Here is a 15089-nt window from a genome sequence, read left to right as displayed (position 1 = left end):
ACAGAATGTGCTGCCTGTAGCCCATGGGTGCAGAGGTGGGAAAGAGACTCAATTGTACTTCCAGAGCTCTGTGACTGGAGCCTGTGAACTAACTCAGAAGAGGTAAATTGAGGGGAGGAGAGGTGTGCTCTGCATCCACACCAGGTAACTCCCTGAAGGTCCATTGATGATTTTGGAAAGCAGAACATTGGCTTTGCCTCAGAACCACAAAGAGCTGGGGAACAATCCCATCCTTGATGAGTAACGAGGGTTTTGGAAACGGTATGCCCAGTTTGCGCATGGCAGAGTCACAGGGCTTAAAAGGAAAGATTCCCAAAAGTTAGAACAAGGAGATAAAAACCTCAGATTTGGTGTTAGGCCAGGGCATGGGGGTATAGACTGTCATCAGCACTTGACAGAGAAGGAAAGGTGAGCCCAGAGCCAGTGTAAGGAAGCTAGGGAGCAGGGACAGTAAGTTCTGTGTCTCCTCACCACAGAAAAGCGAGTAAAACCTAGGAGGGCTGCAGAATTTCTATGTAGGTGTCAGGAAGGGGCATGGCTCCACAGAGAAGCAATGGGTAGACCTGGGATTAAAGCAGGGAGTGCAGAACTGAGAGTCTGCAGGAAGCAGGTGAAAGGTGAGCCGACCGGAAGGCTAACATCCATCCAGGTCATGCTTCTCACGCCGAGGAGCAGGGATCACTTCAGCGTGGGTGAACACTTCGTAGGAGTAAGGACAGTTCAGGAGAAACCCCCGTCGGTTAAGTGATAATGACATGGTCAGCTGGACAGTCATTCCAAAGATCGGGGCTGCTCCAGCACGGATATTCCCAGGGCTGTAAATATGTGGACTCTGCTACTAAAGAGTGCAGACTGCTCCCTTCTGAAGGGGAGCTGAAAGATCCCTACTAAGCCAGGGAAGCAGGACACTGGGCCTGGCTTCCCTGAGAATTCTTGACCGGGTCTCACATTTGCCTCTGACCATGGGGGCTCCACCAAACAGAACTAGAACACTTCATTAGGTCCAAGAGAGGCTGGGGAAATGTTCGTCTGTGTTTGGGTTGAAGCTGAACTCTGCAGCTCTCCTGATCCTGACGGAAGGTCTATGCAGAATCTTAGTACAGAGTCCCCAAAGCTCATCGGCAGAGGTTCTGTGATTGGGAACTTCTTCTCCAGTCTGTCCAATCAGTGGCCACCTTGAGCTATATTGCTTGACCATGTTTATTGATCACTTTTGCTAGACAATACTTCAGTGTCTCATCAAATATTATGAAGATTCAACTACTAGCTAATCCTAGGGGTCTGGTGGGCATCAAGAACAAAGAACCCAAAATAGGCTGGGTGTTCTAGGAATAAAGATGTGTACATGCTATTACAATAGTCTATGAAGAGCATGATTCATGTTTGTTTCTTGGACACAGAATCTCTCTTTGGCGCCCACAGTGGCCTTGAATTCGTGGGGATGCCGCCTGAGACTCCTGAGGACTGGAATCACAAACATGTGTACCACCATATCTAGCTCATGAATGTAGCATTTTGACTGCGACACTTTTTTATACATTTAACTGCCGATGCTCAACAATACTACAATAAAGCAGGGCTGTTACTACTAATGTTTTACAAGTGAGAAATCGGATGCTCAAGTCACTAGCTAGGTGTCGGGGTACATGCTTGTCATTCCAGCACTTGGGAGGCTAGAGGCGGGAGGAGAGTGAATCTGAGACCTCTCTGGGCTTCCATGGTGAATTCCAGGCCACCCCAGGCTACTCTGTGAAACACAGCCTAAAAATAAACACTGCGACTCCAAACACACACACGCAAGTGACCAATCCAAAGTCACCAAAGCAGTCAGTGACTCAACCAGACGTATGTCAACTACGTGTCTGGCTTCAGGTTCCGTGACTAGTCACTCGTTTCTTATTCTTTGATGTCCTCTGGTTCTGCATTAATGCTGGAAAGTGAGTCAAACCCTCTTCCTGTCTTTAATGATTGCCTATCCCAGGACAGAAGGCAGACAAGTCAATGCCACCATAATCAGTTCAGTAGAGGTCTCTGGAGTTCCTCACATGTCCCATGGGAGCACAGAGGTCACATCTGGTGAACTGAGATTAAGTGTCAAACCCCTCATGGCTTTCAGTTAGGCAGAGCAATCCCGGCCGGCTCAGAGCAGCTTGGTGGCCCAGGATTTCACTGTCTCTCGGCGTTGTGTGTCTCTGGAGGCAGGATTGGAGCGAGAAGGATTCTAAATGTCAAAAGAATTATCAATACCACAAGAGGGTCCCAGAAGTTCCTCTTGGCCCAGGACATGCGTTTCAAGGTAGCCATCATTTTTGAAGGGGTGGGGCCATGGAGAACCTGTGTCTGGGCTCCTAAGCCCAACCACTAACGGCCTGTGTGGAGACGGGAATGTGGGAGTGGCTTTTGTCAGGGCACCAGTTCTACCTTTTTTGAGGTACTCGTGTCCCAGGTGACTATGTTTTGATAGTACTTAAGCAGTTAGAACATGCAGAAGATATATATATATATATATATATATATATATATATATATATTCGTTTTAAAATTATATTCTATGTGTATGGGTGTTTTGTTCTTTTGCATGTCTGTGCACCACTTGTGCAAGCCTGGTGCCTATAGAGGTCAGAAGAGGAAGTCAGGTGTCCTGGAACTGGAGCTACAGAGAGTTGTATCCCGCCATGTGGGTGCTGAGAATTGAACCTGGGTCCTCTGGAAGAGCAGTTGGTGCTCTTAACCCAAAGGAGTCTTTTAATTTCTTTGGACGTGACTCGGGAGTCATGCCCATGTGTGATCCTTTGCACTGTGATACCAAATGTAGATAACCTATGGGTTCTGACTCTGATTGGAAGGTTTTGGCTTTTCTAGGCTCGGATGCCCAATCAGCCCCAAGCATCTTCCTACTCTGAAGTCCTTTCTTTGAATTAGGACTCCAGTTCCACCATCTTTCCCCATATAGTGCTATCTGGTCATAATATTAGTTCATTAATAATCATGACTAAATAATGGGAAATATAAAATACCTACTAAGGAAACCAGAGCTGAAGCAAGATGAGCACACGGTGAAGGGAACATTGGGCATCAGAAGGTTTGACTCTCATTGGGGAGCTCCACGAAAAGTGAGCAGGATGAAGGTTTTGGCTAAGGTTCTTACAGTAAATAAGCCCCGGGTGTTAGTTGGAGATGCTGAAGTTGTTTGTGGTCAATGGCAGGGCGGTCACACGCAGCTGTTTCCAGCACTTTGCTCCTTTAGCACTTATTTCATTATTAAACACGAAGTACAGGGCATTTAGAGTACAGTTTTTAAGTGTCTATGTGGTGTGTGGGCATGAAGGCACACATGTGGAGGTCGGATGACAACTCTGTGCAGTTGGGTTTCTTCTCTGTCTTTAAGGCTTGTACAAAGGATTAAACTCAGGGCCTCAAACTTGTGTGACAAGTGACAAGTGCTGTTACAGGCTGAGCCAGCCTGTTGGCCCTAGTTTTTTTTAAAACATGCACGCGAGCATGTACACACACACACACACACACACACACACACACACACACACCCCTCTGAGCATGGTGAAACCTGGCTTAATGCCAGCACTCGGGAAGTAGAGGCAGACAGATTTCTGTGAGTTTGAGGACAGGGCAGTCAGGGCCACTTAGAAATCCTGGCAAGAAAAAACCCTGAAAACCCAAAACAGCCTTCCCAATCATATACATATAAATTTCTCTTTCAGAAAAAAAAAAAAGGAAGAAGTCATGATAAATTCCAAACGCAAGAAATTATTCATTGTCACTTTCCAAGGTTGGTCAAACTTCAAACTCTGTCACTGACCCTGAGATATCTTAGCGTCACGGGATTACTGATGCCTGACTTCCTGTCTCTAGATCCCCTTTATAAATATGCAGGAGTAGAGCCCCAGAAATCTGCATTTGGAAACAGTGCTGGGGACTGAACCCAGAGCCTCAGGCAGGCTGGGCAGGAGTTGTACCATGATGCATTTCTGCTCCTAGCCCAGGAACCTGCCCTTTTACAAAGGCTACCAAAGTAACACGGATTACCTTGGTAAAACTGGGGCACATGAACACAGATTACCTTGGTAAAACTGGGGCACATCAGCCAACCCCAGCCAAAGAACATTAGGGATTTTATTTTATTTGGATTTTTGAGACAGGATTTCTCTGTGGAACAGCCCCTGCTATCCTGGAACTCTCTTGGTAGAACAGGCTGGCCTCGAACCCACAGAGATGGCCACTATGCCTGGAGAACAACAGAGATTTTAAACAACCACCTCCACCTCCGCCTCTCACCCAATCCCAAGGTACTTTAAAATAATAATGACTTTGTAGACCATTTCTGGTTGATGCTTGATCAACCTGGAGTTGTCTCCAGGATTTTCTCTTAGACTTTTCCGTCAGAACTGGGGAGTGAGAATGTGGGCCAATTTTCTTCTGCAAGGAACACTGCTTGTTGTCTCCTCTGGAGTTCTTTCCTGATTCAGCTCTTCATTGCCAGGTTCAAAGTGTTAGAACAGGCAGAAGCCAAAAGGCAGGGGAGATTTAGCGGTGGTGGGGATGGTGGGAGGGTTAAGGTGTGTCTGAAGGGTTCGGCTTGTGGAGTACTCATTTGAACTTGCTTCCCTATCCCCATTCACTTCCAGATTGTTCCCGACTTCCTCGACCGCTAAGGGATTCTTGGGGAATTCTTCCTGGTCTAGCCACATCTGCTTCCCTTTTCTGGGTTGGCCGTCAGTGTCTGCGGAAGCCGGCTTGCTTCTCAGACTGCAGGCGGGAACCTAGTTCTTCCCACCCACCCCTTTCGGGCAGGTAGAGAGGAAAGAAAGCTCATAGCTCAGGTTCTGTTACCAAGCAACAGGGTTCCATTTGCCAATTGCCACCATTTCCTTCACATAGTATTACAGGCCGTATTTTTAACATTTAGTTCAGAGAAATTGCCGTCATTATGTGCAGTAACTTCCTTTGGAGGTTACTCATTAACCTTAGGTATTTTACTGTGTAATTATAACCGCCGACGCCCCAGGCTTGGAAAACCTTTGAACTCCTTAAGGTATTAGGGGATGGCAGAAAGGGTATTATCTGACTTTTCTTCCTTTTCCAGTTAGGTTAATTTTGGAGGTGCCTGCATGCACCCCTTCCCCCCACCCCCTCCGAGGGGAAACGCTTCCAGCATTTTTTGCCTCCTTTCTGGTCTTAGATTCTGAACTAAACCTGTTCGTGTCCAATTTCTTTGATACAGGCCACAGTGAAACTGTTTCCCCTTTGTTTTAAAGTCCTGTGGGACACTGAGAAGTCCCAGAGGCTGGGAAGTGACTGGCAGGCACCCTTTGGCTTCTCGGGGGCTCTGTGATGCCCCCCACACAATGACTGGAATTAGATATCCTGTACAGCCTTCTTTTGACACAACGGAAGGCCTCCTCTCGGCTTTCTGCAAGCAGTGTTTCACTCCCAGGCTCCGCGGGAGCCAGGTGCATAGCTTCATAATGCGCCTATTATACAGCCAGGCTCAGTCGCCATGGCTCACACAATGACCCTTCTGATCTGGCCACAACAGTGGGGATGGGTGCCAAGACTTCAGTCCCCAGCCACTGCAGATTTAGGTATGCACTTCGGGTATATTTGCAACCTCTCTCTCCTTCCCCAAAGAGGGGATTGAATGCACCCCCAACATACACGTACTCCGTTTCAAGACAAACAAGACTAACTGGGGCAAACCACCTGCGCGCGCAGCTCCGGGTCTTTCTGGCCTCCGCCTAGACATTCCAGGTAACTTGAGGAGGACTGGGAGGCCACGTGATCTCGTTGGCAGGGGCTCACCTTGCTCCAGCAGGGACAGGTGAGCCCCGCCACCCTGGTGGGAGCCTGCGTTTTGCAAACTCAGTCTGCACCGCCCCACGGCTGCTCAGATCGGGACAAAACAAAGGCTGGACTGGCATTTCGGCTTCACGGAGCTGAACCGCAGGACCCCAGCGCGGACACAGCGGCCCAGCTTTGCAAGTCAGCTCTGCCTGCCCCGAACGCGCATCTTCCATCTACCGAATGGGGGGCAGTAAGGGACACTTTGATTTCCTTTAAAAGGCTCAAGGTCTTACTGCTTTTTCTTCCCCAAGTAAAGGACTCCAGAGGTTTCTCTGACGGTCGGCCCATGTTGTCACAGGTGACCTAACAGCTCAACTGCCCCAATGTCCAACAGTCAACACCTAAAGCATCCGGTGTTCCGTGTTCCCTCTGAGTACTTGGGAGAAGGCTGGCACCGGCTCCTCTCACAGTGTTTATGGATTAGCTAAGGGTTGGGGAGGGGCGTATGAACTATGGACAGGCATTCCATTCTGTGAGCGCTCCCCAGTGCCAGCACAGTGTGGGACCCTCTTTTATTCCTCTTGACACCCTGTCAAGTAGGTATTCGGTCATCACCTCCACTTTACAGGCATTTTGAGAGGTCCTTTGCTGGAGCCCTCAGTGTGGGTAGTAGATTGTGGCAGGCACAAATGTCAGTCATTGGGCCTGCTTCTGCCCACGCTGGTTTGTACTAGTTCCCTCTGGATAGCAGAGACCTTAACCTGGGGTCATGGTCCAGAACACACACACACCCCCACCCCCACCCCCGTGTTTCACTTTTTCTTTTTGAGACAGGGTCTGATACTTGGGCTGGGCTTGAACTTACTATGTTTCTGAGGTCAACCTTCAACTTTGCTCCTCCTGCCTCCACCTTCTGAGCTGGCCTGGCAGAACTTTCTTTAGTCACTGCGTCCCTAGCCCCGCCCCTACTTCTCTGCTTCTGCTCTGGCTGTGCTGAACCGCACCCCCAGTGAATTTCTTCTTAGGCAGCGGTTGACCTTGTCCTGCCCTCTGTGGTTTTATTTTGGAGGTGGAAAGTAGAGACCTCGCTCAAAGCTGTGAAATCTTCAAAGCCAACCTTCACCAGATGATCTCCTAAATCCCTTCCTCTGACGTCAGTGACCCAATGCAGCCATTTACCTGAGAGACAGTCACGTACGGTCTGTGTCTTACTGACACCCTAAGGCTGCTCTACTGTCCGGACATCTTCCGATCAACTTGCCACATCTGGTCATTCAGCTCCTGAACCATTGCTAAAGAACAGGATGTGGTTTCACAAGTAAGCCAACATTTTGATACTTTTTAATAGTGTGGAACCCAAGCCAATATGACTATCACGGGGAGGCAGATCCTTTGACCTGGTATATAATCTTATATCTCTGGATGCGGGGCTAATGACAGCGGTTTCTTTGGGCATAGAGATGAATGGACAATGTTCTGATGTTCAAAAATCAACCCCAGGGTTCTTTATGTGTCTTTTTTAAAAAAATATTTATTTATTTATTATGTGTACAATATTCTGTTTGCATGTATGCCTGCAGGCCAGAAAAGGACACCGGACCTTATTACAGGTGGTTGTGAGCCACCATGTGGTTCCTGGGAATTGAACTCAGGACCTTTAGAAGAGCAGGCAATGCTCTTAACCACTGAGCCATCTCTCCAGCCCCCTCTTCATGTGTCTTTAACCAGCCTAGTCGGTGGCGACTGAGACCTCCTGGACACTTGCAGCTTAAGCTCCATACCTCTTCTCTTAACTGACAGTTCAGTACCTGGCGCTGAAGGGCTTCATTCTGCATTCACTGAGCATCTCTGATCACGCGGTAAATTGGTGAAAGCAACAGACACTAGAGGGGCCTGCTGCCCACCAGCCTCAGTCCAGCCACAGCCACCCCTGTGAGCCTCGGCTTCCTCGCCGTAAAGGAAACAAACTAAAAAACGTGGCTTTGAAATCGGCAGCCCTTGCATTTTATTGTATTCTTTTGCTTTGTTTTTGTTGCTTGGGGTTCTTGAGACTTGTGTGCAAGATATTAGTTTGGAATCCAAAGGGGAGGATGCATGACAAACCTATTGCTATAGCGAGAATGCCTGGGACATGGAAAAGCCAGCGAGGCTCCCTGCCCTGCTCCAGGAACTGGCGATTGTTCTCAGTGATGGCCCTGCTCCTAGGAAGGATGAATGAAGAGAGGAAGAAACCTGGAAATGAGGATTGGCTCCAGATACTGGGCTGCCACAGCTCTTCAAATCAAGGGGGCATTGTTTTATTAGAATTTGAGAGCCATTAATGATTTTTGAGGGCAGAGTTTTGGTTTACCCGAAGCTACAGCTAATAAAGATAGCCGGGCGGTGATGGCGCACGCCTTTAATCCCGGCACTCAGGAGGCAGAGGGAGGTGGATCTCAGTGAGTTTGAGGTCAACTTGGTCTACAGAGAGAATTCTGGATATTGAGAGGTAGTGAGGGTCTCTGTGTTAGGGTGGTCGTTAAGACTCTGGCCTGGATTCATTTATTTGGTGACAATGAATGAGACACTGGAGGCTCGATGTAGGGAGTGAGGACCGGGACTGAGGGACCATGTACAGACGAGAAGAACTTGACATGGTTCTGCAGTTGAGCTGAGAAACTGGGAATAGTGCCAAAGGGAGAAAAAAGGTGATGCCATTATTTCACATTTGTATGCCATGCCTCTAATCCCAGCCCTTGGAAGGGAAGCAGAGGCAGGTGGATCTCTGCAATGGAAGCCAGCCTGGTCTAGAGACAGAGTGAGTTCCTCAACAGCCAAGGCTACACAGATAAACCCAATCTCAAACAACAACAACAACAACAGCAGCAACAACAAAACCCCCAAAACAAACTCACATAAAACAAATAAACATCCCCCTACTACCACCAAAGCAAAGGTCACGAATCAGGAGTCAGATGCTCGCTGGGTCTGGTGGGCTGCACTGGACCTGGTGTTCAGAGCTGTTGGTGCGGACATTTCCAAGTGAATACTGGAAATATCCTAATGTCGGGGCTGGGGAGATGGCTCAGAGGTTAAGAGCACTAGCTCCTCTTTCAGAGGACCTGAGTTCAATTCCCAGAAACCACGTGGTGGTTCACAACCAACTATAATGAAATAAGACACCTTCTTCTGACCTATAGGAATATATGCAAGTAGAATACTGTACATATAATAAATAAATAAATATTAAATAAGACAGTGATTGTAGGGCGCCAAGGTGCCACAACCCTGCCGTCATTTCCTGCCTCTCAAGCAGCTTCGGCCCCGCCCCGAGGCGCTTGGTGCGCCTTCCCGAATGGGGCGATCCAGCCGCCAATCGTGAGCTGACGCGCGTAAGATCAGGAGCGGCCAGAGCCATTAAGACATGGCCACATCTCAGGTGCCAGGTTCCGGGGTCCTTCACCATCATCCTCAAGTTGTGCGCTCCCAATAAAGAATGTTCTAAGAAGAATCCTGTTGTGGTCGTCTCTTCTGCTGGCGGACGTGGCTGCCACAAGTGATTATTTATAAAAGTACCCTAATGTTTGTAGTAGTTGTAACCGGTCACATGTATTTTGAGGTTTCATAAGTTGGTGCTTACTGTGCTTTAATTGGGCTTCCTGCCACCACATAGGCTGATAGACAGGAGCTGAATTAGGCAGGGGAAGGAGGAATGAAGGGAAAGGAAAGGGGGAAGGGGAACACATTTTCAAGAATATCACTTTGCCATGACCCTTAGGACCCTCAAGCCTCGTGGCATTGCAGTAGAAAGAGGCAGCCCTAACCCTTCTTCCAGCATAAGTAATCTCAGTGTTGAGGAGATAGAGTCAGGAGGATCCCTTTCAGCCAGCCTAGCTGAATTGGTGAGCCCCAGCCCAGTGCGAGACCATGTATCAGCAAAAACAACGTGGAGGGCTCCTGAAGAATGCTGGCACTCAGGGCTGACCTGTGGCCTTCACACTCATGCACACATAGGCTTCCTCTACCCCGTTAGCACAGACACATACAAATGGTGTGCGGCTCATTGACGGCTAATTATGAGAGAACTGGGTGCGTTGCGGGTCAGGGAGTGGGTTGGCGCGGGGGAGTGGAAGCTGTGGACTGAGGGATGGCAAGAGCAGTTCTACAAAACATTGTGTCCCCAGGGAAAACATGGGGTTTAAAAAAACACACACTGGATATTTTCCTTCATAAAGTTATCAGAAGCGATCACGTCCCTGGTCACACTTTGTATATGAAGCCTTGCAAACATACAGCAGGAAGGTGTTCCGAGAGAGCCGTTACCATCACAGTAGGCTGCGGAGTGAGGCCACCGCTGTCAAGATCTCGCTGGGTTTCCGGTCAGTCTTGAAGGAATGCTTGGTCTGACAGAAAAGACTTGGAACAGTCCGCTTCTCTCCCCCTCTTGCATCTTCCACTCCAGTCACAGGTTAATGACTTGGGGCCCCTGGGGCAGTTGCTTTCTCTCTGGAGCCTGCCCTGCAGCTGGAAGGAGCCCTATTGTTCCAGCTGTCTAACCCTTAGCCTTAGCCTCCTGGCTTTGGCCTCCTAGGTTTGTAATACCTTGGCTGATTCACTTGTCTGAATTGTATGGTCTTAGTGAGAAACTAACAGCAGAATCTGATTGCTTCTTCTGAAGAAGCAGGAACAGGTTTGGGTCCTGTTTTGCTAAGGCTGACCGTTCTGTGCTGGTCTTTGTGACCGACTTATGGTCATTGTTGTTGATTTATTTTAACAGCAGGTGGGGGGTCTGGTGGGCAGACAAACTTTATATTCTGTCGGGGGGGGCAGAGTTCAGAAGCTCGTCTTCCTGATTTCTGGGAGCGCTAGGAGTTTGCTTAGCAACTGGCCTGGGACATCCCTGTCCTTGCTACTGGTGTCCCCCAAACACTGGACACTTAATGATGTGAGGCATGGAGTTGTGTTCAGGACCATATGTGTATTTTGTGCAAATGATGGCAGAGTTTATCTTGATGAGATGGACCTGAGTCTATCACCCAGTCCAACAAAATGAGGGAGAAGAAGCCAATAAAATAAAATAAATAAAACAAATAAATAGCAGAGGCAGTAGGGAATGACGCTCTTATGCCTTGCTTTTCTGTCTTATGTGGCCTCATTCCAGTCTGTTGCCATTAGCTCTGGCCTGTCTGTGGGACACCCTTGTGCAATGGCCTCAGAGGAAGGGAGCTTCTACATTTCTGTTTGACCAGGCTCCTTGCCAAAGCCTGAGTTCAAAGTGCAGTTTCCAGTAATTTGAGGGGGACTTCTCTGAGACTTCACTGGGCCAGGACAGAAGCCTGCAAGTTCAAGTAATTTTTCCTATTTGCTGTCATTCCTTATGAGGAGAAGGAGGCCAGTTGAGGCACTGGTGGCTAAGGCTGTTTTCTTGGTGGATGATCGGGCCTCTCCATCTCTGGTCATCTGCTATGGAATTATCCTTTTTGTACACTGTGAAGATTTGTCACTGTGATTGGCTTAATAAAGAAACTGACTGGCCAATAGCTGAACAGAATAAAGTTAGGCAGGAGAGCCAAACTGAGAATGATGGGAAGAAGAGGGGAAGAGTCAGAGGAATTGCCAGACAGACAGAGCCTAAGCAAGATATGCTGGAGAAGTAAATGCCATGAGTCTTGGGGCAGCACATAGATGGATAGAAATGGGTTAATTTAAGTTGTAAGAGCTAATTAGTAATAAGCCTGAGCTATTGACTGAACATTTCTAAATAATATTATAACTCCATGTTGGTTATTTGGGAGCCAGCGGGTTGTCGGGGCAGGAAAACTCTACCTACAGTCATCTGCAACCTGTTCTCTCCCATCCCATCCTGCCATGGGGAGCCTGGCCCAGAATGGAACTAGACTTTACATTACACCTTACAGTTACCTCCTTCTTAGAGCATTAAGGGCAGCCTGTGTTGTCATTTCTCCTCTGCAACCCTCTTCTCCACCCTGTACCTTCCCTGTCTCTCAAAACATGGTAATTGGGAGTGGATCTTTGTTAAATGAAGGGGTGGGTAAAGGTGGTGTCTTACCTCAGAGAATTGGTTGGCAGTACAGTGGCCTTTCTATTGGGTAGAGACACATAGGGACAGTGTTTAAATGAATTGTGTTTTTCCTGGGCACTAGATGAGTCATTCTTGGCATGGGTATGACATGGCTCAAAGCCATCTTCTGAGGTTGAGCAAGGAGAGTCTTAGGCCGCCGCCGAGATCTTGAGCCCTGCCACACAGGACAGTGGCTTTTTAAGACAGTTACTTTACCTTAACTATCCCAAGGCCACAGAAACAAACCCTGGGGCACACAAGAGAGTATGGAAATAGTTCTACCCCACACTAAGATCTACAACATACTTTTCATTTGTTAATCCACCTTGTAAGTTATCCATGGTGCATTTCCTCCAACCTGGAAACCCAGGTCTAGCAATCTCCCATTGTAATATCCTTTTGCAACATTACAACATCCTTCTGTAACATTGTAGCATCCTTTTGTAACATTAAAATGTCCTTTTGTAACATTGTAGCATCCTTCTGTAATAGTGTAGCATCCTTCTGTAACATTGTAATGTCCCTCCGTAACATTATAGCATCCTTCTGTAACATCATAGCATCCTTATAAAACATTGTAATGTCCTTCTGTAACATCATAGCATCCTTCTAAAACATTGTAGTGTCCTTCTGTAACATCCTAACATTCTTCTGTAACATTGCAACTTCTGTAACATTGTAAAGTCCTTCTGTAGCAGTTGGGGTGTGTATAGTGATTAAGAGGACTCCCAAAAGAGGAATTAATCTAAGAAATACAAAGCCATGTTGATGAAAAATACCATTTAAATATTTTTATTGGGAAGGAAGTGCTCTCTGAAACCACCTAAATATGTCTATCTATACAATTCCAAAATAGCTCGCTAAAGTTTTAAAAATTACTTCTTGGTTGTATGACTTTTATTATACAATTAATGGCTTGTACCTTGTGTAACTTTACTCATCTTTATTAAGGTAGTTTTTTTAAAAAAAAACTACTTACATAGGCAAATTGGTTATTTGTTGTTAAAGTGTGGTATGAAGACATGAAGAGTCTTAAATATCTCTGTAGTCTTTACTCACAAACAAGCAAACAAACCATCTTGTGACAATGACAACAACAACAACAACAACAACACAATGAAAAACAAAAACCCAGGTGCCTGGCTAACTCTGTAGGCGAATCTTAGAGATGACAGAGAGGCTTTTAAAACTTCTCCTTACCACTGAGCCAAGTAGAGGGCTCGGTTGATGAAATGCTTGCTGCATAAGCATGAAGACCCGAATCTGGGTTCCCAGCACCCACATAAAAAGTGGGTGCAGTAGGCAGAACACTTACATAATCCCAGCTCCAAGGAAGTGGGGGCAGGTAAATCTGCAGGACTTGCAGGCCAGCCAGCCTAGCTGATCCAGGTTCAGTGGTTCAGTGAGTGATTCTGTCATAAAAAGTAATATGGCAAGGGTTGAAGAAGACACTAAGGAAGACTTCTGGTTTTTATGCGTGCATTCACATGTACCTATATGAACATGTGCACGTGCGTGCAAACACACACACACACTGTAATGTTCTTCTGTAACATTGTAATGTCCTTAAATGTTAGTCCACATTGTGATAAAATGAAACTAGCCAATGTAGACTCTTGGACAAAGATGGTCATCACTGACCAGATGTTTTCAAGCAGGGTATGGTCCCCCCTCAGCTGGCTAGTTCTCACACACCCTTTGCAAGAGAATCCAGGCACCTAAAAAAGATGCTGGTGTCAAAATGGATCATGTTTGTCACTTCTGTGGATTCGTGTTGACGCCTACGGTTGTTGGTCTGGCTAACTGTAGTTAGAGCTTTCCAGAAATAGCTCTGGCAGTTTTATCTGCTTCTGAGGCACCTGAAGAAACTACAATAGCTTGTGATCGCCATGAGGCCAGAAGCGCTGAGGTTTCATCTTGAGAAATTGACGTATGCTGAGAGTTGACTCCTCCTCTCCCACGGCACCTCAGGGGACTCTGTTATTCTTCACACATCCTGGTCCATGGAGCTGTAAAACTCCAGCCAAGAGAGCAACATTTGGTTCTTTAGTGAGCCCCCCCACCAATTACTCCAGTGGATGGTAGAAATAGTATACTAAAGTTTAGGGGAAAAAAATCAAGTTTTTTGAGGGAGAAGTATTTTTATGTTTTTATATTTATACAATTTTTAATATTGTATTTTAAACGTCACTAATGTATTAAAATGACTGTGAAGTCAGTTGACTTTTAAAAATAAATGTATGTTCACACATCTCAGGCACACAGTGGAGGATTTTTCACGCTACAGTGAGGCTGGAGAGTCTGGATGGCAGAGGAACTTCTGCGGTCATAGCTTCAGTTGTTCTTAGGTTTGGGTATCTTGAGAAAAATATTTTTAAAGAACCATGCTGTAACAACTGATACTTTCTCCCTGTTTAGTAGAAGGGGCATCCATCGGTCACAGAGCTACAGGACTTAGATGGACACCATTGAGAGGACACATAAGCAATCTACCCCGTTTTTGCCAAACTGAAGAAAGCAGCCGCATAGATTGGGTACAGCCTTGACCAGAACCACTCAGAAAGGGCAAGCGATGTCAGAGGTGTGTTTAGTATGTTCATGGCCCTGGGGTCCATCCCTAGTGAACTTGGGTACATTTGTGCACACCCACACCCTCATGCAATGAAGGTGTTTGGAGACAATTATTCACACTGCAGAAGTGCCCCTCCTTGCAGACATGGCCGTGTAACCCTGTTCAGGTCACACTTCCGCTATGAGGTGTAAATCCTCCCCCTTTGGTTCTTCAGCTGAGGTACTTCTGCAAAATCAGTACTGACTCTACTTTAATAATAATAAAAAGATTTTTTATTTTATTTTGTTTGTGTGGATGGATGTTTTGCTTGTGTGTGTCTGTGCACCATGGGCATTGTGCATGGAAGTCAGAAGAGGGCAACTGATCCCCTGGGATGGTAGTTATGGATAGTTGTTAGGGCTGTGTGGGTGCTGGGGCTTGAACCCAGGACCTCGGCAAGAGCCACAGGCGCTGCGCCATCTCTCCAGCTTCCTGATTCTACTTTTACCCCTTCTCTTCCTCCTCAGTTTCTTTGGGTGTTTTTCTTCCAACTCAAGATCTCAAAGCCATCCTGACCACCAGGTGGAAAGGAGGGAACTAAAACATAAGGAATGTTTCCACATGGCTTAAGCTTCCTAGCGTCACTGACTAAAGTGCTCTAAAGCTCAGAACCATGGA

General features: G+C 46.9%; 1 long non-coding RNA gene across 3 annotated transcripts; it reads left to right on the top strand.

Moving 5' to 3' along the window:
• Positions 1-5059: 5059 nt before the first annotated feature.
• Positions 5060-9289, top strand: LOC125393944 (uncharacterized). Of its 3 annotated transcripts, none has more exons than XR_014999313.2 (3): positions 5060-5766; positions 6869-7117; positions 7380-9289. It is a non-coding gene; the product is annotated as an uncharacterized LOC125393944 (long non-coding RNA). The 3 variants fall into 3 exon arrangements; XR_007230016.3 differs by lacking the exon at positions 5060-5766 and adding an exon at positions 5777-6049; XR_014999312.2 differs by lacking the exon at positions 5060-5766 and having other exon boundaries at positions 6060-7117.
• Positions 9290-15089: the final 5800 nt, after the last annotated feature.

This window comes from Myodes glareolus, chromosome 20 (genome assembly GCF_982192425.1).
Source record: "Myodes glareolus chromosome 20, mMyoGla1.1, whole genome shotgun sequence".
In the NCBI taxonomy this organism is placed as follows: domain Eukaryota; kingdom Metazoa; phylum Chordata; class Mammalia; order Rodentia; family Cricetidae; genus Myodes; species Myodes glareolus.
The sequence above is the reverse complement of the archived record's forward strand: the minus strand, read 5'-3'. Positions and strand labels throughout refer to the sequence as shown.